Here is a 26,342-nt window from a genome sequence, read left to right on the forward strand (position 1 = left end):
CGGAAGAGTCGCTCCGAACTCTCATAATCCAAACAAGCCCATTTTTCGGCTACAAGACCAGAGCAGCTGCCGGGTTGTTGTTGTTTTAACAGGGGGCCCATCACTCCAACTTCAAAGGGATTACAGGAAGTTTCCCAAACTCAAAACAATCATGTTGAGGCTGGGAGGGCTCAAAGGAAATATAAGCTCTCAACGAATTCAGGAAAGTTCACTCGAATTCAGGAAAGCTCGCTGGTAGTTTAGGACAGGCATCCCAAAGGTGCTTTTTCAAGAAGCAACTGGACTTTTCTGTTTGTTTGTTTTAAGACGTTTTGCTTCTCATCCAAGCAGCTTCTTCAGATTCTTCTCTAGAGCTGAAGAAGCTTCAGTGGATGTGAAGCGAAACGTCTTCAAAAAACAAACAAAAGTCCAGTTGCCTCTTGAAAAAAAAGCACCTTTGGGACAACCATGACCTGGATGACTGAGGATCTCCACAGACATTTAGGGCAGACAAGAGCAACCTCAGCCTGCGAAATTTCCTATGCCTCTTTTCTCAGCCGCCTCAGGACGAAGATCCAGCTTGAGCTCCCTCAGGACCGAAGTGTCCCCCCACAGCGGGTCAAGATAAGACGCCTTTCGAGGCATGAGCTCCGTCCGGCTGAACTTTTATTTCTCCTCACCACCTCCGTGAAGTTCCCTCCTTCCTCTTTCCACCGAGGGCCTCTCGCTCTTGGGATTAAAAAAAGGAGACTCCAAGGGAGCTTAAAGGCGCCGTCTCCTCAGCAAGTATTACTCCCTTACAACGGGGAGAGGAGGAGGAGATGACCAACGGCCGCTCGCCTGGAAACAGCCCCCTACGCGCTCCTTCACAAGCCGGACCGGCTCCCTCTTCTCCCACCAGCAGAACCCGACGGTCGCGCTCTCACCCGCAGTCAGCGCCTGCGTAGCTCGCACGCGGCCTACCTGTCTGTCGCCGTTGTGTGGTTGCTGGAATCCCACTTCGCCTCGCCCCGCCCGACACCTTCCGCTCAGCCGGGCCGCGATGAATCAGCCCGATTCATTCAAACCCGGTGTAGCGTCCCAAGCACCCCACTCCCTAGAAACACTTCCGGGGCCAAAGAGCGGCACCCGCTCCTACTTACAGGCCCCGTCTTCCGTTGCTGCATTGGCAGCCAATCGTATAAGTCAAGCTGCGAATCCTAGCAACGAGTTGTCCCGCCCCGTCACTGTGTTCTGCCCGTCTCAAGGCGCACGTTGGAGTTGCTTCTGCACCCTGAGGAGGCGGGTAGCTTTGGACTTACTATTGTCTATGTCCTTTGGTTGTAGGTAGACAGCAGGTCCCCGTCCCCCCCCACTGGATATTAAAGAAGATAATATCGCTGGAATGCTGCATAAGCAGCAATTTGCAAAGATCAATTCTGGTGATTTATACACAGTGCCTTTTCCCCCCTTTCCAAGAATGCTGCCCTTGAAAATTGCTATCGTCAGTACAGTAAATTCTCGACTTAAAACAGTTCATGTAGTGACCAAAGTTACAAAGGCACCGAAAAAAGTAACCTATGACCATTTTTCAAAGTTACAAAATTTGTAGCCTCCCAAGGATCATGTGATTAAAATTCAGATGCTTGGCAACTGGTTCTTATGGCAGTTGCTGCGTCCCAAGGTTATGTGATCACCTTTTGCAGCCTTTCGACAAGCAAAGTCAACAGTGATGCCAGATTCACTTAACAATGATTTACTAACTCATCAGTGGCAGTGATTCACTTAACAGCTGTGGCAAGAAAGATCGTAAAATGGGGCAAAGCTCACTTAACAAATGTTCCACTTAATCACAGAAATTTTGCCCTTAATTGTGGATGTAAGTCGAGGACTACCTGTATAGAAAACTGGTGGAGGTGAAATGGCTCTTAGGGAACATCACAGGCTGGATACTTTTATGATTAATACAGTTTTTTTTAATTTTCACTGCACAGGGCAGAAAGCAAGATCTCAAGGAATTACACCTAACAAAAAGGGGCATGTGAGTGCCCCTCAGCCTTCCTCAAACTGGTCCATTGGCTGAGAGTTCTGCCATTTGGGGGCAAACATGGCCTGTGGCACTTGCAGCTGAGGACATCCAAACAGGTGGTGGAAAACTGGTCCACAACACAGTACAACACAAAACACATCATGTAAGAACATCTTTGAATTATCTTTCATCTTCTTGTTAGACTATTTTTTTAAGTGGACCATAAATTATGTGCCTAGAGCGTATTTAGAATGTCACTGATGAGAATTAAATTACCTTGGAAATCTAGCTTCACTCTCTGGCACTTACAGCAAGGTGCCTGAAGATTCCACCTTTTCATAACAAAAGGTCTGTTCTGTGTTTATGCTGTATGGATTGGATTGACTGGGAACTGAGCCAATTCCCTCTTCTTTCTGTTGAAAAGACAGTTTGTGACTACTGCAATGGTATTATGAGATTCCAGTGTTTTACCCAGATAATCATCTTGATATCACAGCCTCTTGCTGGTGCAAGAATCTACACCCCACATTCACTTGCCAGACAAGGGGCTTCTTATCAATGGATGGAGCAATTCCAAGGCAGAAACTGATTTGCGTACCAAGCTGCTGCTTCCTTTGAGGTAAAGAAACATCTATAGACCTACCAGAAGCTATGGATCCGAGTTAATGTTTTCAAATATTTATGCCTCACATTTTCCTCAGCGTTTACATAATTATTCACATTCTCTGCCACCATGTTTATTGGCATTAGGGAGGGTATATGAAATATTTACAAAAATAATGCATTCCATCTTCTACATATATAGCAATTCTTTATGAATTCACTCAACTGTACATTTCAGTGTGTTCGTTCTGATGAATTCCAGTTAAGTCTGCTTGCATAGAATTATAACATTAGTCATATACTTAATCTTGTATGATGGTAAAATTCATAAAGTGTAACACTTATGTAACATGGGATAATACTAAATCCTCAAATATCTATGCTAAAAACCCTATTACACCAAAGTAGAGAGAAATATTTCCCATATTCTCAAATAAGCAGATTCACATCTAAAACATTCAACAGTTATTTTCATTTTCATTTGATTTCATCTGATTTTTTTTTTTAAAAAAAGCTAATTATAAAAAGAAAGAGCTGTGGTCGCAAAAGTGGTTAGAATACAGTACTGCAGGCTACTTCTGCTGGCTGCCTGCAATTTGGCAATTCGAATCTCACCAGGCTCAAGGTTGACTCAGCCTTCCATCCGTCTGAGGTTGGTAAAATGAGGAGCCAGATTGTTGGGGGGCAATATACTGACTATAAACTGCTTAGAGAGGGCTGCAAAAGCACTGTGAAGCGGTATATAAGTCTAAGTGGTATTACTATTATTGTATCAGAGTTTTAAACTCTGAATTAATTAGAGCTTATTAGCTCTGGCTTGCAAAGATCCAGTGGCCTCTGGATAGTTACAAATTTAGAAGTTCCATTACTATATCTCTTTCCTACCATCTACTGTAATAGTTGTCCAAACTTAATTCATAACTGTGGTATGGAACCTTAAATAATAGAGTTGAAAGGGAATCTTTAGTTCAGGCTTGCACAACTTGTCGAAGGAAAAAGAGCCACCATGGTAAAAAGAATTGTGCGTCACAATGGAATACTGACGTTGATCAGCTGTTTGGTGACTAGAACTCCAGAGGCAGCATTAGAGTGGGGTTTTGGTGATGCATTGTATCTGCTCAGCAGTATATATTTTGGAGTAGTGAAGACAGATCCTTCTACAATAGCAATGCGACATTCGGCAGTGGTGAGTATTGAAGTTTTGAAAAATGCCAATGAAGCACACAAGGTTGCTTGATAGTCTGTGATCCATACGTTGCACAGGTCTGCTTTAGTCCATTCCGTCCAATTTCCTGGTCAGTGCAGGAACCACAGCTACAGCAAATAAGGCTGCCTAGCCTCTGGCTCAACACTTGCATGGAAGGGAACAACACCTCAATGGGCAACTGGTTCCATTGTTAAAATTTATTTATTTATTAAATTTATATAGTCACCCATCTCAACGTTGCAATGGTAGGTGGTCAATGTTTACATTAATAGTGTAAATGTCTACCCAAAGCAGAATGGAATGGATTGTTGCTTCCTTTGATTTGGTAATTATACTTGTTAGTACAAATTAAAATTCTACTTGTCTTTTTTGCAGCTGTACATTGCTGCTGGTATTCATGGTTTGCAATCAACTATTTTTCCAATAACCTTTTTCCACATTTTTCATTATTAATCAAGGAATCCCTAGTCTTCTAAGAGATTTGCACTTGTCTCTCTTGAATTTAATTTGATTATTTTCTGGTGATTTCTTCCACATCAGCATCAAGGTTTTAATATTTTTTGCAGTCTTAACTGTCCCACCCAACTTTGTATCTTCTGTGTGAATCTGACAAACATTTCTTCTGCCTCCTCATCCCAATCATTAATTACTGCTGAGCAGAGGACTCAGTATTGATTCTTGTGGCAGCCCTTTTGATATTTTTCTCCAGTTTGAGGAGAGACCACTGATTAAATCTTATTGAGGTAGATGTTTGAATTAGCTATGTATCCATTTAATTGGCATGCCAGTCACACTTCATTAAGCTTACTAATTATCATATCATGGGATACTTTGTGAAGTGCTTTGCTGAAGTCAAATTATATGATATCTGTAGTATTCTTACAATCTGTTAAGGAAGTTATTTAATTTAAAAGTGAGATAAGGTGACACCGCAAGATTTATTCTTGACAAATGTTTGTGGATTTCTGGTTATTGTTGCACTGTTTTTAGGTGTTTATAGACTGATCTCTTTATAAGCCACTCTAGAATTTTCCCAAATATTGAAGCCAGATAGATTGGTCTGTAGGTTGTTGGGCTTTTCTTTTCCCTTCTGTGAAGGAGAGGGGAAAGACTTACTACCTTCCAATCATATCCTCCAGGATTTCTAAAAATCATAGCTAAGAGTTTAGCCAGACCATCTGCTAGTACTTCTATTACCCCAGGATAGAAATCACCTGGTCTTGGAGATTAAACCTACAGTAATTCAGAGAGGTGTTTCAAACCCTGTTTCTATCCGTCTCAATTTTCAAATTTATTTATTTATTGAATTTATATGCGGCCCATCTCACCGTTGAATTTGTCCTTTTTTTTTTTTTTGTCTTCACCATTGCTTGATCTTATGGAACCTACAATATTTTTGTCAGAAAAGTCTAAACCAAAATAGAAGGCTTTTCTTTGTTATTATTTGCTTTCTTAATTGAGCAGCTGGAATACTGATTCTGTTGCTTTCCTTACATTAACACTACAATTTGGAGCTTCTAGTCTGTACTCTTCCTTTTTGGCTTGGCCAATTTCCCATTTCTTATATGTGTTCTTTTTCTTTTCTTTTCGGATACTAATGAAGCTTCTTATGTACTCACATTGGCTTTCTTTACTGCCTCTGTTTTTTCCTCCTCTCTGCAGTTTTGTTTTATCAGAATGCTAAAGGAGGAACAATATGTCCCTCCTTTAGCATTCTGATCCATCCAGAGAGCCTTCCCCCATTAGCTTCTCATGGCAATGGCATCAGCAGAGAGATCAAGCTGCAGAGGTGCACAGGAGGCAGAATGATAAAAGTAATGTGGTGCCATTGCAATGCAAGTCCTATCCCTTTTGTATATGTGTTGTGATGTCCCATGCAAGTCCCAAAGGGATGGAGCTAGTAGTGTGTTGGCAGGTAGCTCATTCTGATAAAAGCAGCAGGATGCTGTGGATGCCCATATGCTCTACTTATTATTGTTCTGTTGTTGAGTATCAGATCAAGAACAGCCGATCGTCAGGCCAAGGACAGCTGATAGTTGATAAGAGGATTCTAGATTAGGAATACTTTTCCATAATTGAAATTGGCTTGATATAATAGGGATCTGGATCTGCAATTGTTCTTCTGGATAAATGGAAAGATCCTTCCACAGTCCCAAAATCTGTATCTAGCAACAATCTGCCAGATACATCTGGGAAGATTACAAGCAGAGTATCATGGTGATAGCCATCTGTGATGATCCTGGCTCCTGACATGGCTACTGCCAAAACTATTTTGGGTGATAGCCAGCAAAGCTCTCCTGGAAAACAGCCAGCAAAGCTACTTCATTTCACACTCTCTCTATACATTATCTGGCAATGAAACCTACCTCTCCAATTTAGTTAACAATAGCTTGGACAATTTCCTGTAAATACAAATAAATTAGTAGTCCTACAACCTAGACAGACTACCCAGAAGATATGTAAATCAAATATTCCATCTTCTTGGGAACCCACAGTACAAAGGGAAATAAGTCTGGTAGCTATTATTTGCTCAGTTGTACTATAATTGATTCCAACTGTGACATTACAGTTCTGTTTCCCTGAAAAGAAATAGTTTTTTCCTTAAATAATTTATTTTTAAAATGGGAAAAATTGAAAAGGATTTGCTGTGAAGAAGATTATTGAGACAGATGTGGGGGGCGGTTGGTCCAATTTGGGGGGGGGTCATCTTAACTTCAGGTGACTTTTTCATTCAAATAGATAGTTTTGATTAAGGGGTGTAGTTGTGGCTGTGGAAAATCCACTGCGTTCAGAAACTGGAGCATTGGGCTTTTTGGTCCCATACTGGAAAAAGACATGTTTTTGCATGTTTAGGTGACTACCAAATTTTCATAATAATAAAATACCTAGTGTATTGGACACTTCCTCATTGAGATAATCATTGCTTTCTGTAGCCAATAGTAACAAGATACTATACTGAAGAAAAACAGATACTGTTTTTCTTTCCAGAAGATGTATATCTATAGGGATATTTTCAGGTTTGAATAGCTTTTAAGCATAATTTTCAAGAACAGCTTCCCTCTATGCCTGAAGAGAAAAATTTTCAATCAGTTTGTGCTACCTGCTCCAACATATGCCAGTGAAACATGGACACTAACCTCACAATTGATCTAAAAGCTACGAGTGGCGCAAAGAGCCACAAAAAGATCCATGCTCAGCACCACAAGACAAGATAGAAAGACCTGCACATGGATTAGAGGACAAGCAAAAATATACGATATCATCAAGAGAGTAAAAGAATTCAAGTGGAAATGGGCTGATCACGTAGCAAGACGAACGGATGGCAGGTGGAACAAGGCAATCATAGAATGGATTCCACTTGATAAAAAGTATCCACGAAAGAGACCTAAAACAAGATGGACTGATGACATCAGCAAATATGGTGGGCCCAATTGGCAAAAGAAAGCTCAGGACAGTATTGGTTCTAAACATGTGGAAGAGGCCTTCATCCTGAAGTGGATAGACAACGGCTAAAATGATGAATAGCTTTATGAACAAGCCTTAATTGTCTCTCCAGAATTTCCTCTTACGGAAAAGCAGCCATCTCCTGTACTTCAAAGGAAGCCATATTTGCTGGGATGGCCTTGGTCCTAGCTGTGGTGACAGGATGAGCTGCCAGGGCCATGCTGCTCTACCTGTTTCTGCCCCCTTCTGTATTTTATGGATCCAGGTGTTTGGCAGTATGGAAAGCAAAAAAGCTGTGTAAATTATGGCCTGGGAATAAGATAAAGCTAGCACCTCGCTGGTAGGGATAAGATAGGGACTGCCAGGATGTGCTATAGCTACAGCAATGAAATGATAAAGCTGGTTTCCTTTAGAAGAAAATTTGTCCATACCAATGACAAAAAGACACCAAGGAACAGGGAATGATGAAGGGGCAGTTTAATAGGAGCACCAACTCTACTAAATGCCTTATCTTCAATTATTTCTAAACCATGATCTGTTTTTGCTACCGTAGCCACTTTGCCATGCTTTACTCCTGTCCTGGGGCTGAAAAGAAATCACATCGTCCCAAATCAAGCTGCTGTCCCCAGTGTGCCCTGAATGCATCTGGAGTAGAGATGAAATGGTTGCTCTCTGTACATTGCTATGGCATAACCTGGGAGGACAGTGATTGGAAATTTCAGTTATGTTTAATGTCACCAACCATGGGGAAAGCTGCCATGGGTCATATGGGTGTCTTGACTTAGAACTGCAGTGACTTATGATTAAATTAATAAATTTCATACTAACAATGGAAAAGTCTCATATTTTACAATTTATTTAGCAAATTTATATGGGCACCCATTTCACGTCTCCAGGTAGCACACAACAATCCAATAATCAATAAATATAAAACTATAGTTGCAGTACTTAAAAACTTAATTACTAGCAATTGTGAAGAAGCATTAAAAACTCTAAAAACAGAATTAAACAAGAAAAGAGAAACAACAGACAAAGGGATATCAATATTAATGGAGTCACCTCATGAATGCACTCATCCTTTTGGGTTCCATGCGTTTGCTGAAAATTGACTTTTCATTTATACATAACGGGAATATCACTTACCGTGTTTCTCACAAAATAAGGCTGGCCCTTATTTTTTTTTGAGCCCCCAAAAAATAGCTAGGACGTCTTTTTTGGAGGAATTAATTTCTCCCCGCCCCCGCGCACCAGCGCCGTCTCCAACAACAGCATCTGAGTCGCTCCTGCTTTCCCCCCGTCCCCGTAACAACAGGAAAAAAAAGATTTTGAGGTACCTGGGAGCGCCGTGCGCTGCGTTTTGGTTTAATCCCGAGTGGCTGGGTGGGCGTGAGAAGAGCTGAGCGAGTGTCTGCTGCTGCTACGCTTGGTGATCCTGCCTTGGGCTCTGCAAGTTTGCAAAAGTCCCGGTGCGCAGCCCGTTCCTGCATTCCAAGCGCCCAGGCCGAGCTGTAGCTGTCCCTCTCCAGCGCCGTCTCCAATAACGCGGCAGCAGCGGCGGGAACTGTGGAAGCGTTTCAGCCACTTCTCGGGTGGGGGAGCCTCTTCCTTAACTTCCACGGTTCCCGCCGCTGCTGCCACTGTTGTTGGAGACGGTGCTGGCGAGAGAGGGACAGCTGCAGCTTGACCTGGGCTCTTGGAATGCAGGAAACTTGCAGAGCCCGAGGTGGGAGCACCAAGGGTTCAGCAGAGACACTCACTCGGCTCTTCTCACGCCCACCCAGCCACTCGGGATTAAACCAAAACGCAGCGCGCGTTCAAAATGTTTTTTCCCTGTTGTTACGGGGATGAGGGAAAAGCGGGAGCAACTCAGACGCTGTTGTTGGAGACGGCGCTGGCGAGAGAGGCACCAGCACCGGTGGGAACAGTGGAAACTACGGAGGCCTGAGAAGCGGCTGAAACGCTGCCGAACATCCACGCCGACGCTGCCTGCCTGCTGACCTGGGTAAGGGAGGGGTAAGGGAGCTCTCTGTGCTCCATCATGATTGGCTGTTAGGAGCGGCTGATGGTGAGGCGTAGCTGCCCGCGGGGCACTCCTAATGGCAAGTTCCCCCCGCCTCCCCCCCATTTCGCATGTTTTAAAGTAGGCCTAAATTTGGGAGGAGGGGCTTAATTTCATTTTATGCCTAGAAAACATGCTGGGTCTTCCTATGGGGGGGCGTATTGTTGGAGAAACACGGTAGCAAAAAAGAAATTAAAAGAAAAGCCTCAGATAATAGAGTTTTTAGGATTTGAAATTCCACTTCACCCAATATTTTCTGTTAATCAGTACATCAGAAACATAAAGAATGTTATATTTCAAATTCAAGATCACCAGTCATACTTACAATGAGTAATCATATAAGAAAATATGAGAATTTATCATTATGGCTTAATTAATACATTGTATGAAAACAAAAGAACAAGGACAGGATACCTTTTAAAGTAATTTGATCTTGCTTATTAAATATTATGACAAATGTTTGTGAGTTTTGAGTGTAATAGCTACTTGCTCTGTTTTCTGTTGGTTTTCAGTAGAATAGCTTAAAATCGGAATATTGTTTTCTGTTTTGATTTTATTAAAATTTGAGGAGTGTTATTGAGGATAAAATATCGAGATTGACAACCCTGCTCTAACTGAAGAACAATGCTTCAAATATGTAACTTTAAATTTATGACTACATAAATTTCTACGGATTTAGAAGGTAGAAGAAAATATGATGGATGGGTCAATTTTCTTTTCCCAACTACATGTGAAGAGCAGACCTAAAGATTATATCAACAAGCCTTACTGAAAATGAGGCAGAGCTGGTTTTACTCTGCACAGAAAATCTTGGGACAACAAAAGTTCCCACAGAAATTTAATAGGAAGCATGAATGTATTGGGCCATTAATGTTATGAATCTTCATTCTATATTCTGCTTCTTTATATACATTGCATTTTATATTATAGGCATTATATATTATAGAAAAACTACAAATCCATCCCGACTCTCTATAAATCCCCACAATCTCCCCAATTGGAAATGAGATTCACGTCCATATCACAATTCCCGTATTTCTAATGTAGTCAAAAAATCACAGAGATTTGGTATATTTGAACGGGACAGTCTTACTGGCACGATTCCTCCCTTTCCCTTCATAATTTCTAGTATGGGGTTCTTATTACAAAGTTATCGAGAATGCAGTGTGGTGGGGAAGTTCTAATTGGTCACCAAGCTATTGGAAAGATCTTTGTCCTTTAATTTTTTTAGCGCAGAAATAGAGGCAGGAAGGGGAGAAAACACATCTTCACCAGACAGGAGTCTAGCGTCCTCAAGGCTTCTTCGGTTCTCTTTTCTAAGCTCTTTAAAACCTATTGCATGAATCCAAGATAACAGCACAAATAACATGAATAAACATACATCCTGATTTGTGTTTTAGTCTTTATTTCAGCGGACAGAATTTCTGCTGCCAATTTGCACTAATAAACAGAGAGATAACAGCCGGTTTGTGCATGACCTAAGTACACTTGGAGTCTCAAATGAGTACTTTATTCCTGTAGAAATAATAATTAAAATGCACTGTCTTTACCCTGCAGGTTTTTACAGAACTTACATGAAATTTTAACACATACTAACTGGCTGCATTGTACTAACTGACTGTATCTCCTAATGGAGATAATGGGTACTTTTTTGAGATATATTTAACTATGCAGTCAGACTTTAACAGACGAGTAAAATGCAGGGATGAAAAAATGAAGGGACTCCAGATGTTCCAGGATTCCAGCTTTCTCTATTAGCTGCATTGGCCAAGACTACAGGGAGTTAAAATTGAAAATATATGGAGGCCTATAGATTTTCCATTGCACTCTAGTGAATTCACAGTAATTTATTTTACTGAAGCTTCTTGGTGCTACCAAATATGGGCTGCAAAAATCTGGAGGATCGCTAGATAACAGGAAAGAGATTTTAAAAACACTGCTGCCATTGAGTTATTTGGACACCCCCCCCCCCCAAACCAGATATAGTAGCTTAAACGATTTGGTCACTGGTTTTGTCATATTAGATCAGTATTTCTCAAGCTTTTAGCAATCATGGAACAATGCTTACCATCCCTGTCCTATTGTTTCTTTTATTTTTCTTATATGTATCCATGTATTCATAACTATGTTTTTACTTATACCTATTATCTTGTAAGCAATTGACAAACCAAATAAAAATAAAAAATATATAAATATTCAGAAATTGAAGCGACCACCTTATGGAACAAAGATTCCCCTCCTTATGTTGTCGTGAAGAGCATGGCAGTATTAGTGCAGTTTTTGACAATGATTATGGATGCATATATCTTTGTTTCCATTTTAAAGGAATTTTTAAAATAAACTGTGCAGCAAAATCATATTCCACAATTAAGTATTTACTGCTTTATGCACTCTATATCATAATAACTCTTGGCACAAACTTGCAAGAGAACTGGCTGTACATTGAATTTGTGTAACTGAATAGTACAAAATAGTGCAAAATCATATTAGAAACATAATAGTGTTTACCATTTCAAGTGTACATTCCTATGCTAAATCAAGTATCATTCCAGATGATCCCATAGCCACAAAATATATTTTTTTAAAGGAAGGGCTACAGACAGAATTAAGTAGGGCAGCCCACTAAATGAATACAGGTCTACTTATGGTTATCATTCAATCAATATTTCAAGATTACATAGACTTTGTTCACGCATTGTAATAATCATAACCTACTATTTAATCAAGTTATGTATGGGTATTATTTTATCTATCTATCTATCTATCTATCTATCCATCCATCTATCTATCTATCTGTCCATCCATCCATCCATCCATCCATCCATATCTACCTACCTACCCACCCATCTATCCTGCCTTTGAGTCAGATGCAATAAAAAATTAGAGTCAGGTTAGAGTAGTAGTTAAGGTACTAGACTAGTTCCATCCTGCCTTAAGCAATAAAGTCATCTGAGTGACCTGGGATCCAGTTTTAGCAAGAAGGTAACGTCAAGGTATTTCTGGAAGTGTTGCCTAGAAATCTCATCCATGTAGATGCCTCAAGTAAAATCTATCTGAAAGGCAGGATAGGTAGGTAGGTAAGTAGGTAGATAGAATATTACCCATACATGGTTGATTCTATAGGATTCAGCTATTAGGAAACATGAAAATAAATGTCACAATTGCCATAGATATTGATGGAATTATACAGATTTTTAAAGATCACTTGTAGATGTCTCTGGTTTTTAGCATACAAAGTGAAAACAGATCCCCACTGTTAATTTTAATGATATATCAAGTCATAGTATTGTCTTCTAATGACTGATACATATACTGGAATACTGTAAAATAAATACATATTCAAAACAAGAAAAGAGAGGAAACAGGAGAAATATTTACATTAGGAAATACAGCGAATTAATTGCATATTGTAAAGCCAATATCCAAGTTGTTACTTTTGACAGATGGTATTTTATATTTTGATGTAAAATATACATCAAAATGATTAAGAATATATATATGTCAAGCAAAAGAGACCATATGTTGTTAAACAGTTCCAAATTATCATTTATTCTGAAGGGCAATCTTTTTGCAGCCTTATTTTGCTGTGGTCTGATCCAGTATGTGAAATATTTAATTCACATACTGGACTAGACTTACCATACCTTAAAAATGGAAATTAAAAATAATAATATCAATGTCTAAAATATGTTATTGTTTCGTTTTAAAACTGCAAAATTATTCTTACTAAAGAAAAGAAAATGAAGAGATGTGAAAATAGGAAATTCTCAGCTCAAGGCAACAGTTTGTAATATCAAACCAACAGTGCAATAATAGCAATATTAGCAATAATTTGTGCATACATTTATTTTCCACTCCCCAACCCAGTCTTCTGTGATCTAATAGATTTGGTAAGTTTTTTAAATACAGTGTACACGGACATTCTGTGCAATGTAATTTTTATATCAGAATATATGAGAAACTGTTATCTTTCTTTAATGAGAACTGATAGCATGGATATTGAAAGATGATGATGATGATGATGATGTGTGTGTGTGTGTGTGTGAGAGAGAGAGAGAGAGAGTGCATACACACACATGCACATATATAAATTATTTCATTTTAGTGGCTATACAAATAGTAATATTTCATAAATTCAAATAAATACTTAGTTTACAAGGCAAGAATACTATTATTATTAACATTACACCCACCCACATTCAGTTCATAATATTTATCTCTTTCATAGTTGATTAAATTTTCATGTTTAGACTACTTATAAAATCATATGATACAGGAAGATTTTTCTTCTGTTTCTTTAACTGCTGCCAATACCTATGTTAATTTTCCATTAAGGCAATGCATCATACCTATTATTTGGAATGAAGTGCCAAGGTATATAATTTTGAAGTATGTTTCCTCTACAATTGTTGAGAGAACCTAATAAGGGTTTATTCATTCATTTCCATTCATCTTATAGTATACCTCTCAAAATAGTACCATGACCATTCATAGTTAAATAATCTGTATAGAATCAACATTATTACCACTTTTCTCGATTACCTCCACAAGTGCTTACAAGAAATTTTTAAAAAACCCAATAAGGTTCAGGAATAGCAGATTTTATATGGTGTGAGAAGTAAATAGGATTCAGTAAAAATAAATAAAAGCTTCTGAATCTATTAGTCTGGAGACAAAATTAGCAGAGAAATGGAAAAAACAGGGCTGGAATTGGTAAGTTAATATTCTTTGTGCTGTGTACATGCAGGTATTATTTAATTGATTGTATCTTAGCTATTAATCCAGTGCTTGAAAGCTACCCTCAAATGATTTTAGGATTACAAGTTCCATGCAAGAGTGTCATTGCTGTGCGTTTCTGAATGTACAAATTGTTGCAGCCACAAATAAATCTAAGTAGTATAAGACTGAATTGCTAGAAGCAGACGGACTAATTAGATAGATGTAGCTGTATTACAAGTGATGATCAAATCAAAATGATTCCTGCATATGGCATTGGAAAGAACACGGAAACAATGAGCAACTAGCTTGCAAATACTTTATCTGGAAGTAGCCTGGAGGCTACCCAAAGCCTCTGCAGCCTGGGAATTGGCAGCCAGGAACCCAGAGCCAGGAATAGCCATCATAATCCTCAGTATGTTTAAAAAGCTTCATTTAGAAATTCAACCATACGCAATGGAAAATCAAAACAGTGAAAGATAGCATTCCTATCCAGATGGGGATTGGCAACCTTTGGCTGGCTAGAGGCCATGCATCGTATTTTTTTTTTAGTGGGGATGGGGAGATGCAATGGGTAGGGTGGGTGATAATCCAAAGTGGTTTGCCCAGGATTTTATGGGAATTTTTAAAATAGATTGTTGGGGAGAGAATTTTTTTTTTTTAAAAAAGAAACAACCACAACATCATAGCTATTTCAGCCATTACGTTTTTAAAATAACCCCATCTCAAAATTGCAGAAAGCTATGCCATCAGTTTTTAGCAACCATCTATTGAAGTGAGCTTTCGCTCATGAAAGCCTCTGATAACATTTGCTAATCAAAGCAGGACCACCAGATTTCTCCTTCTTCTCGGTCAGATAGGGCTCCCAGGGCATCAGGCACAGGGGCTTCATGGAGCCCTGGGTTGGCTTGTTCATTTCTTATAAACTGGTAATGACACCTCTTCCTCCATGAGACAGATGGGACCAATTCAAGATCTCCAGTAGCATACTTGGTTGATTCATCTCCCCACTTTTGCTGCTTATTGCCTTGCTAAATGTCTATGAAGTTTCTCAGTCATCCAATCATGGTTGTCCCAAAGGTGCTTTTTCAAAAGGCAAGTGGACTTTGTTTTTCCTTGAAGATTTTGCTTGTCATCCAAGAAGTTTCTTCAGTTCTGACTGAATGGTGGATGATGAAAGGATTTATATCCCTTGGAGTCATCTGGTCATTTTCACTCTTTCTGAGAGTTGTTGAGGTCACTTGGAGGTTTATCGGTGCCTGCAGGATCCTCTGAATAGTGCAAATCGGTGTGGAACCTTCTTGGAACCGTTGAAAGAACTATGTTGTAAAGAGGAGATAGGTGGTGTCGTATCACTCCCACTCTGTTGAGAGAAGGCTGTTCAATATATATGGCCTCTTTGATCCCCTCTTTCAAACCATCCTTTTCCCCAAATATGGGATTGGGGATATACACAACTTGCTGGCCACACTTTGTCCACCTCTAGTATAAACCATGTTTGCAAACTGATGCATGCAGCTGAATCCAGAGCCTTGTACAACCTTACAAATTAGCATGCTAACATACTAACTATTTCTTATACTAGCAAGTCAAAGGATTAGTGAACATTACAAAACCCTAAGTAGCTGAAAACCACAATATTAAAAAAAAAAAACCTTCATGATTTTGCATGACACACACAAAAAAGGGACTGGACTTCCATCATGTAGTTGTGACTATTTTGATCTTTTAACTCCCCACCTCCCTGTAGATTCTGAATAATCTTTTCCCCCTGCACATTGAATTTATTAATTTATTTGAAGATCTGTTTGCCTCCCTCACCCTTAATGTAAAGTTTCATAGGATTAAAAAAAAACGCCCGTAAAAACTAAATTTGAAACATGACAGATGTACAACACAAAATAAACAGTGGAATTAAAAGACCAGTGGAATTAAATAGATATGTTCTGAGCCCTTTCTAAACTGGAGAGAGGTAGTATAGAGTCAAATCACTATAAGGGCCTTGGTAATGCAAACAGGCCTTTTTGGTCTATTTCTTTCTAGAAAAGTGTCCAAATTGATAGTAATTAGATGTAATTAGATTTACAAAACCTAAGCAGGAGGATCAGAGCTGGTTAATACTTGGATGAGAAGTTACCAGGAAATCCTATAGCTCTGAAGGTATGCTGTAAATACATTCTACAACAGGGGTGACCAACTTTTCGGACCTCAGGGACCACTAAATTCATAATTTTAAATCCTGTGAACCACTAATATGATCTGCCTAATGACCAGCTGGATACAGGGGTGGGATTCTACCAGTTCGCACCTATTCGCCAGAACCGGTTGTTAACATTCTAAGCAGTTCGGAGAACCGGCTGTTAGAAGAAATTACTGGCCTAATCCTGTAAGGAAGGCAGGAAGGAAACATTCTGGTGTTGCTTACAGAAACTGCCTCTCCGTTAACCCTTAATACATTCTTGGCAGGACTAGATTTCCTGTCTCAGGAACTTCTCTGGAGTTTTTTTCCTCCTTTGCTGGTATTTTGCTTGTGTGGAGTGACCATTCAAAGTTACAATGGCACTGAAAAAAGTGACTTATGACCATTTTTCACACTTACGACTGTTGTAGCATCCCCACAGTCATGAGAGGCCAGGCGAGGAGATGCATGTCTCGATGCGAGTGATATTGAGTTGGCCACGCCCAGCCAATAACATGACCACAAGCCACGCCCACCAACTAAGCCATGCCCACAGAACCAGTTGTTAAAAAAATTGTATCCCACCCCTGGCTGGATGTGTATGGCTAGGTCATGTGACTGGGTGGGCGTGGCCACCTTGATGTCACTCACATTGAGGGGTGCCTCACTAGCCTGTACTCACCCCTCCCCTCCCAGCCACTCCTCGCCTGCCAGCCTGAACTCCTTAGGGCCCCAACAGGAAGCAGTTGTTGGAGCTAAGCAGCCAGCACGAGAAAGAGTTGGGAAAACAGCTGGCTCAGTTCAAATTGGATCTGACCGAGAAAGAGCTCAGCAGAAGCACCTCACTGAGGACTACGAGCATAGACTTTCCAAGCAGAGGGAAGACCTGCGGGAGTACAAGGCCAAGTGCCAGTACTTGCAGGCTCAGTGGCTGAAATGATCAGCCAGTTCCAGGCCATGATGCAGTCCCACTGGAACAAGGCCCTCCAGCTCTTCGCTACCAGTGGCACTTCCCTTCAATCTTCACCCAAAGCCCTGCACCAGGAGGCTGAAGTAGACCCCAAGTCAGAATTTCTGCCCCCCTCCGATCTGCACAAAAAGACCCCGAAGGGGGAGACTCTCTGCAGCAACACAAACATTCATTGCACATATCTGGCCCAGAGGCTGTAGTTTGAGGACCCCTGATTTAATGCAATATCAAAAATGCAAATAATTTTTCTGTGGATCACCAAAAGTTTCTCGTGGACCACCAGTGTTGACCATTGTCTTAGAAAACAAGGCCATGTCACTTTGGTACTGTTCCAGTGATATGCCCGTGATGCAAGCAGAGTCAATACTTATGGAAGGAGATGTCTTGTTTTTCACCCCGGAAATAGAAATAATGGTGTACTTCCTCCAGGAGATATATTGGTGGTAATGGTGATAGTAGCTGTGTCATTTCAAGACAATTTTATTTGTTACTTATCTGTTTGATTGAGTTTTTCCTGTGCTTTTTATTGCTTTTCCGTAACTATTTATGTTATGTTATTTTTGTTTTACTGAATGATCTCTGTATCAGTAGCAATTCTGGCTTTTTATTAAGGCAATGAGAGATATTATACAAAAGTATTCAAAATAAAAAAAACACCATTATTTTGTCTTCTAGTGACTCTGCAAAATCTGAAAGTCAGCATCTTCGGCAAGCGTAGTTAAGTGGACAGCTTTTGGTGGATGGGGGTAAGGACATTCTGAATATGAACATGTCCTATTTATTTGATATTTGATATAATGTTTATCCAACCAGTCACTGAAAGTGATATTGAAAATATCAATCATGAATGTGACATTTTATCTCAAAATATGAATTTGGAGTGCTTCATATTTGTTGCCATCATTTGATTGCTTTGATTTTGGTTGATGTCCAATACAAAATCTTTTTGAGTTGTGAACTGCAAAATGCGATCCGATACCATTGCAGGATAATTAACTGTCAAACACCAAACACTGTCTTTAACCTGAATATCAAGCACCAATATTGATTACTTGGGGAAAATATTAATATTTCATTAAGATCATATATCAACATTTGCAGACAAGAATTTAGAAATGTTTTTCAGCTCAAGATGAACTGGAAATTAGCTAAGTAAATATATTTATGTGATGTCCTTTTTATGGTCTACGTATAAACTTACAAACATATCAATATACCATTCCAATTGAAATCACATGCATTAAGTTAGTTAACCTTATTGTTACATTATCTTAACATTTATTGCTTCAAAATTATACAGCTGTTATTTATCTACAAATACGATTGGGCTATAAACCCTTTTCCTGTTTGGGTATATGTTAATTGCTGTATAATAGTTTCGTAGATCTTATGACAATATTCCAAAAATAGAAGAAAACTAATGTTGCTCCAGGTATATGCTAGTAAGTGCTTTTCTAGAGGTAGCCACAGGATATGATCAAAAAGTCAAATGGTACTCATGACATTATGCAGACATAGCGCCACCTGTTTTTTTACACACATAAAAAACAGGCAGAGTTTTAATCGTTATGGCTATCATGTTGACTATTTGAGCACATTGTACAGACATGCCTGGCCCTTACAGTAAATTAATCAAAGAAACCCTTGAGTTGGAACCAATGCAGTTCATTTCTATAGTAATATAGAAATAATTTGTCATTGCTTTGTTCCAAGTTGCTTTTTCAGCTTATTAATCTAGCCCACAGCTATGGAATTTCCTAGGTTTCCCATCCAAATACCATAATGGGCTGTGAGAATAACCTTGGGAGGCAGGAGGAGGAGGTGTGGCAGATATTTCAGCGCACAGAAGGAATGGGAGCAGAGAAAGGGTTTCAGAAGAACCTTTCAAGTTCTCTGGAAGATAAAGCCAAGGGAAGAAGTGCTTTCAAACTTGAAAGATTTTGTTACTGTTACCCTACAATATAGGTAGTATTAGTATTCATGGTTTTGGTATCCTGTCTGGACTTCTTCAAAGAGCTAACAAATACTAACCTTGTCCGTTTAATGCTGAGATCTTCCATTTAAAGTCAGTACATTGATAATTTTTACCAACATTGTAATAAATTACACGTTTTCTGTAATATATAAGGTGTCAGCTTTGAAATTCAGCTGCCACATTTTTTTAAGAGAGTTGGAGGAGTTGAAAAGATTATATAGCCTGCAACTAAGTTCAGCATAAAATATACATACATACATACACATTATCTTGGCACTCATAAAAGTCTGTGTTTAAGGAAAAGAAATTGGACAATATAATCATGATTTCAGATTGCAAGTATGGTGTTATTTTAAAAAAACCTTTTCTTTTTGCAACACTTCAATCAGAAATGCCCTTATTACTACAGGCCAGAGATTCCAAATGAGCAAATCTATATGCATCTGTTCAGCATGTTGTTGCTAACTGAAGGAATTATAAATACAAATTTCCAAACTATTTTCTGCAAACTTTAAAAATGCATTTTTATTTACTTTCTTTATAAATTATTGATCTCAATCCTAGTCTGTAAAGAAAACCATCACTTCCTTTTTAGACAAATGCGGCCTAGTTTCTTCTTGGCTTTTTATCTTGCAAGGATATTAGGCTGACACAATTTTTTGACACAATTTTTTGAAAAACACATGCATACACATTGCTATGCAAATGCACAAGCCACAAACCCCCATGGCATTTATCATGGCTTAAACATTAGATTTCTGGCAGAATAAATGTGATTACATTGCTGAAGGATTCTTTCACTTTGCTGCAAAAGACCAACCTGGCTGTCTCTTTCACTGGATTCATTGGCTCCTAAAGGATTGACCCCCCCCCATAGGAAAAAATAAGGTCAAAAGCTACCATCCGTTCTATGCACTGATTTTGCTAGCAGTCAGCAATAGAACATTTTTGCAGTAGTTGTGGCATTAAAATAAGTAACAGTATGCAAATGTGTGTTAAGCACACCATCTGTGTCATTTTAATAAAAGACCACTAATTGCGTGAGCTTAACAAAGGAATAAGCTTTAAGATAAAAAAATTATCTTACAAAGTAAGCAAATGAATAAATATCACCGCTAGATCATTCAAAATAAACTCAGTTGCTCTAGCACAGCCGGTTAACAAGCAAAGATCTCTTCCCTGTTAATTCAGTTATTTAGTGGTGAAAGATACAAGAGGAAGGGAATCCAGAGATTCTTAGTCCTAGAAATTCCTAGAAAAATCTTTATATTAGGCATGTATATATCAATAGACATGTTGAATAATAATTACTAAGTAAATAGTAATTGGCAAAGGGACTCTGCACGTTTATCTCTTTTCCTTGTCTAAAGGACTTAATTTATATGCCTCTAGATAACGTTGTCCTTATTATTTGTAATGATCATTCATTCAATTCATTCAATTCAAGTTCGCACCCAATTCACTCACTTTCCATAAAGTAAGAAAACACACAATTGTTTCTTCTCAGATAAGACATAAGGCTTTCCTCTCACCATGTTATTTTCTTTTACTCAAGCACCAGACTCAAGAATACAATCTTCTAAATTATACTTCCATCATCATCATCATCATCATCATACATTTCTTTCTGCTAGGCAGTGTTGAGCAGGATTTTCTCAAACTCTGCAGCAGATCCAGAATGTTTTATGTGTGTATCATCAGCCCAGGTGAGTAGCACATTGGACACACTATTATTCTATCTACACTATTATCCCATCTGTTCGATATTAGCATACCTACCTCTGATTGGTTGAACTGCGGAAGCGGGAAAATAAATAGCCGTCACTGGCTGAAGCCGCGGACTGCTCAGCTGTAAAAGGTGCTGTCGCGGCTTGAGTTCCTCAGTTCCTGCCGAGACAAAATAAAGCGTTTTCACCGATCTGATCGTCCTGCGTCTTCTTTCACCCGCGATCTAACACCATCCACGCTATTATCCCATTCACATGAAATCCTTTTTGAAAAAAATCTCATCAAATAAGTTGCACGGTAAAGGTTCTTTGCGGGTTCTGGTATCAATAAGAAGGAGGCTGGTGAAACAAAGCTAGATCCAGATAAAGAACAAATACTATTTGTCAATGGATCAGCCTACCATAGTGATTTCCCTGGTACTTCCCCCAAGGCACACAAATTTGTAGCCTGAGTCTGCTCCTGCATCCAGTATTGTTTCTGCATCTCCAGAAAATTTTTCTTCAACTTAGTTAAGTCACCTTTTGGCTTCATTCCTAGGGAAGCAACCTCCAACTTTAATACTGGCATCCATAACTTGCTATCCTCCACATGTTGGGCCTATGGCTCTGCACGTTTCTACTTATCAGTCTTGTTCACTAAGAGTTATATTCCTAAAGTATTTTGCTTCAGAACTATGTTCTGTTTGTCCGCTTCATAGAATCATAGGGCTAGCACGGATGTTGGAAGTCTTCCGGTTAAATCACTACCCAGAGCAAGAATCCTTGTGCTGTTTAGAGTTAGCAGCCTATGGCTTGGAAGCAGAACAATCCTCAAACCATCTTAGAGAAATGGTTATCTAAATCTCCAGCAACGAAGCCCCTACATCTCCAAAAAGCAGGTTGTAACGTTGCTTAATAGCTTTTGTGGACAAGAAATTATTCTTAATTTTGAGTTTGGATCTTTTTCTGTAAAGCTACCACCCATTAGTTGATATCCTACTTTGGGAAATTATGGAGAATAAAGCTGTACCCTCTTTCCTGGGGTCTATTATGCAACCCTGGTACCCAATCAAAAGTGCCAGATCAAGTCTAATTAAGTTAAATGTACATTCCTGTATTCAGAGAAAAAAGTTAATTTAGGATGATTAAGCCAAAAAAAAAGTATAGAAGTTATCTAAGTTTTGATGGCAAGATAGCAAACGGCCATATTTAGAATAGCAAGCATATGTTTGAAAGATTATCTCTTCTCAAAAGTATAATGACATTAGAGACACAATCGTTCCAAAATGACTGGTTTTGTGTTTAGAATTGTATCTGAAATGGGGCATGTGATATGACCATTCGGAGTATCTGAATTACAAAACTGGCTGAATTATTCTTTCTGGGTTGAATCCAATTGACAATCAGTTGACAGAAAGACATCTGCCAGTGGAACAAATTCATCCTGGCATCCCATATCTGCTGGGGAATGTTTTGGAGCAGATTGGGGGGGATGATAGGAGGGTAAGTCTCACTGGACAAGCAAAAATCCACTCACAGAATGTTGGATGAAATTCTGTTATTTTAGACAGTTGATACATGTTCAGTTAAAAGTATTCATTATACACAGAGTGCAATGTTACTGAAATACAGCTTGCACTGCATCTTTAGAGTGAAGAAAACACAAATTCATCCAACTCAAAAATGTAAGTTTCTTCATTCTATTCAAACACAAAGACAAGAAACTACATTTAGTCAACTATATTATTTGAAGTTCTTACCTCTTTGTTACCATCCTTTTTTTTTTTTTTTGCTTGGATGCCTGAACTCATACACTTTTCCCTTCCTATGGCTACAAGTTCTTACTTCAAGTATTTCCATGGGGTGTGGGTGGGTGGGGGGACCAGTTATCCTGCAGTTAAGGTATTACCCAGAGACATAGGAGGTTTGGAGAGGAAAGGAAAGCTGAAGTAAGATCGTAAGCACAATTGTGGTTTCATTTACCTGTTTTGCCAAATGACTGAGTTGCTAGTCCCAATTGTGGTTGCTAAACATGGACTACTTGTATTCCTCATACATTAGGAGTGTACTCTTTATTTATTTTATTTATTTATTTATTTGATTTGTCAATTGCTTACAAGATAATAGGTATAAGTATATACATAGTTATGAATACATGAAATGGGTACATATAAGAAAAATAAAAAAACAATAAGACAGGGAAGGTAGGCACGTTGGTGCGCTTATGCACGCCCCCTACAGACCTCTTAGGAAAGGGGTGAGGTCAATAGTAGACAGTCTAAGGTTAAAGTTTTGGGGGCTTGGGGAAGAAACTACAGAGTCAGGTAGAGTATTCCAGACATTGACCACTCTGTTGCTGAAGTTGTATTTCCTGCAATCAAGTTTGGTGCGGTTAACCTTGAGTTTGTATCTATTGTGTGCTCTTGGGTTGAAGCTGAAGTATTCATTGGCAGGTAGGACATTGCAATGTATGATTTTATATACCATAATTTGATCAGACCGAAGACGGCGTAATTCAAGGTTTTCTAGGTCTAGAATTTCAAGTCTGGTGGCATAAGGTATTCTACAACGAGTAGAGGAGTGGAGAACTCTTCTTGTGAAATATTTCTGGACTTTCTCATCAGATACGTAATGTGGGTTCCAGACTGATGAGCTGTATTCGAGTATTGGTCCAGCAAATGTTTTGTATGCTCTAGTTACTAGTGTGATATTACCAGAGAAAAAGCTACGTACTATTAGGTTAACAACTCTTAATGCCTTTTTGGCTATGTAGTTACAGTGGGCTCTAGCACTTAGATCATTGGAGATGAGTATTCCAAGGTCCTTTACAGAGCTTGGATCATCAACAAGATCTTGACTATTCAGCTTGTATTTTATTTTCTGATTTTTTTTGCCAATATGTAAGACAGAGCATTTATTTGTTTGAGATTTGAAGTTGCCATTTGTTTGACCATTCTGATACATAGTCAAGATCTTTTTGAAGGGTAGCAGTATTGTTTGTGGTATTGAACAGCTTTACATCATCAGCAAAAAGAACGCAGTTGGTCTTAATATGATCACAGAGGTCATTTATATAGAGTATGAAGAGAGTTGGTCCTAGAACACTGCCTTGGGGGACACCACTATTGACAGGTACAGAGTTTGATAGGACACTCCCAATTTTGACCATTTGTTGTCTGTTTGACAGGAATGCTTCTATCCAGTTATGCAGTTGTCCAGAGATACCATAAGATTTTAGTTTTAGGAGTAGTTTGTCGTGTACCACTGAATCAAAGGCTTTACAGAAGTCTATGTAGACTGCGTCTATTGCTTTGCCCTGATCGAGTTGTGTAGTCCATATGTTTTTGCAGTGTAAGAGTTGCAGATTACAGGATAGTTTTTTCCTGAAACCAAATTGTTTATTGGAGAGTAGGTTGTTTGTTTCTAAGTGGAGGATAATGGATTGGTTAATAATTGATTCCATGACTTTACAGGTGACGCAGCATAAGGAGATTGATCTGTAATTTTCAACTAGGCTGGGGTCTCCCTTTTTGAAGATGGGGATGACCGTGGCTTGTGACCATAGGTTAGGCAAGGAGCTGGTCCTGAAACATTTTTCAAAGATTATGCTTAGAGGTTTGGCTATGGCAGTGGATAGCTTTTTTAAGAAGTAGGCACATATTCCATCCGGTCCAATAGATAGAGATGGTTTTAGATTGCATAGTGCTTTTTCAACATTGTCTTCTGTAAAATCAATATGTATTAGATCATTGTAGTTGTCTGTGGTTTGGCTAGGAAATACTGGGCATGAGCCATTGCTGTTTACAAATACTGAGCCGAAGAATGTGTTAAAGATGTTGGCTTTAATGGTGTCGTCGTTGCAGTCTTTACTATTAGGTCCTATCAGGGGTGGGATGGACCTTGAGTCTTACAAAATTGTAAAAAGCGCGGGTGGAATTGGTGCATAGAAGGTTTTCCTCTTCTTTAATGTGATAATTGGTGCATTCAGTCTTTATCTGGTGGCATAAATTTTTATATCGGCTTTTGAAATTGGCAACGTGACCAAATTTGTTTTTCTGCCAGAGTGATCTCTTTTTGGATTGAAGTTTCCTTGTTGTTATGGGTAATCTGTTTTTTGTTTTGTTTTGGGAGTTGTTGTTGGTACATATAGTTTGATGACTCTTTTGACTTCAAGTAAAAATATGTTGTAATGGTCTTCAACAGTATTGCATCCAGTGAATAGAGATTGCCAGTCAAGGGATGAGAGATCGTTGTCTAGAAGATCATAGTTGCCTTTTTTGAAGTTATAATTGGGGATTACGTCATTGTGGTGATTTTTATGTGGGCGTATGTTGAGACAAAAGTCAATCATATTGTGGTCACTGCTGGAAAAGGGTTCTTTAGTTTGTATTCCATAAATTAAATTCAAACTATTGCAGAAGATGAGATCGAGGCAATGTTGTTGGTTACTAGTTGTTCCAGTTGCAGATTTGTAACAGCATTGTAGAAGGTTGCGTGTATGGGTTCAGTTGTACATTCATTTAGAGTCCAGTCAATATGAGGTAGATTGAAGTCACCAAGAAAGATAAAAGCGTGTGGGCAGGATGCTGCTCATGTTAGTAGTGTATTTAGCTTGTTTACATGTTCGATGTCATAATCAGGTGCTCTGTAACATAGTAAGAATCGAAATGTGATATTTAAGGATAGTTCACAGATGATGGTCTCAGGAAGAGCAAGCTCCTGGGTAACTTGGATGTTTTTTAGATGTAAGGACTTTTTATAGAAGATAACAACAACACCTCCTCTACGAATTTCACGATCTGATCGGTAAACATGATAGTCTCTTACTGTGGTAATGGAGTCAGGGAGAGATGCGTTGAGCCATGTTTCACAGACAAATATGATGTCGAATTTAGCCATATTTAGTAAGAGGAGAAATTCAGGTATTTTATTCACAAGGCTTCTTGCATTGAGTAGCTTGCATTTAAGGCCAGCAGTAGTTGGAATTGAGGTAGTTAGGGGCGTGCATGCCTAGTCTTGGGTGATGGTGGATTGGTTGTGGTTGAAGGTTAAAGCTGAGTTGCGGGTTGTGTGACTTACTTTTGATACAGTCAGCATGGTAGTCAATGTACAGGTCCTTCTCTCCATTGTCTAGATGTTTTTTGAGTTCAGTGCGGAGTACACTGGAGCGGGCACATTGCTGTATGGTTAGGTCAGGGTGACAATGGAGGTTCTTATGGTTGGTGTTGGTTTTGGCGAGTGAATTTATAGTGTAAATTAATTTACGTTTGCTTGATTCATTTTTGCAAATGACCCTGCAGAAGCGTGGGGCCACAGAGCCGTCTCTGTTTTTGAGCTCTCGGCCAATGCGGGAAATGTCAAGTATTTCATCAGGGGAGATAGCTGATGCTTGATAATCACTGATGATGTTTCAGACAGTTGTGATGTCATCATTATCATTGATGTCCTTTAGACCAAATAAGATGGCGTTTGGACGTTTCCATTCACACTCAACAG

General features: G+C 39.1%; 1 protein-coding gene across 4 annotated transcripts in view; it reads right to left on the bottom strand.

The window, feature by feature from the left end:
- Positions 1-26,342, bottom strand: part of PSMD14 (proteasome 26S subunit, non-ATPase 14) — a 110,067-nt gene that overhangs the window by 57,074 nt on the left and 26,651 nt on the right. The window contains exon 2 of one of the 4 annotated variants that reach the window (XM_087949860.1): positions 20,920-21,027. The gene's annotated coding sequence lies outside the window, so the exon portion shown is untranslated. The other 3 variants (XM_026674417.2, XM_026674415.2, XM_087949861.1) reach the window with 3 other exon arrangements.

Source organism: Notechis scutatus, chromosome 1 (assembly GCF_049901735.1).
Source record: "Notechis scutatus isolate UNSWTSFEM ecotype Mainland chromosome 1, rNotScu1.2, whole genome shotgun sequence".
NCBI classification, from domain to species: Eukaryota; Metazoa; Chordata; class Lepidosauria; order Squamata; family Elapidae; genus Notechis; species Notechis scutatus.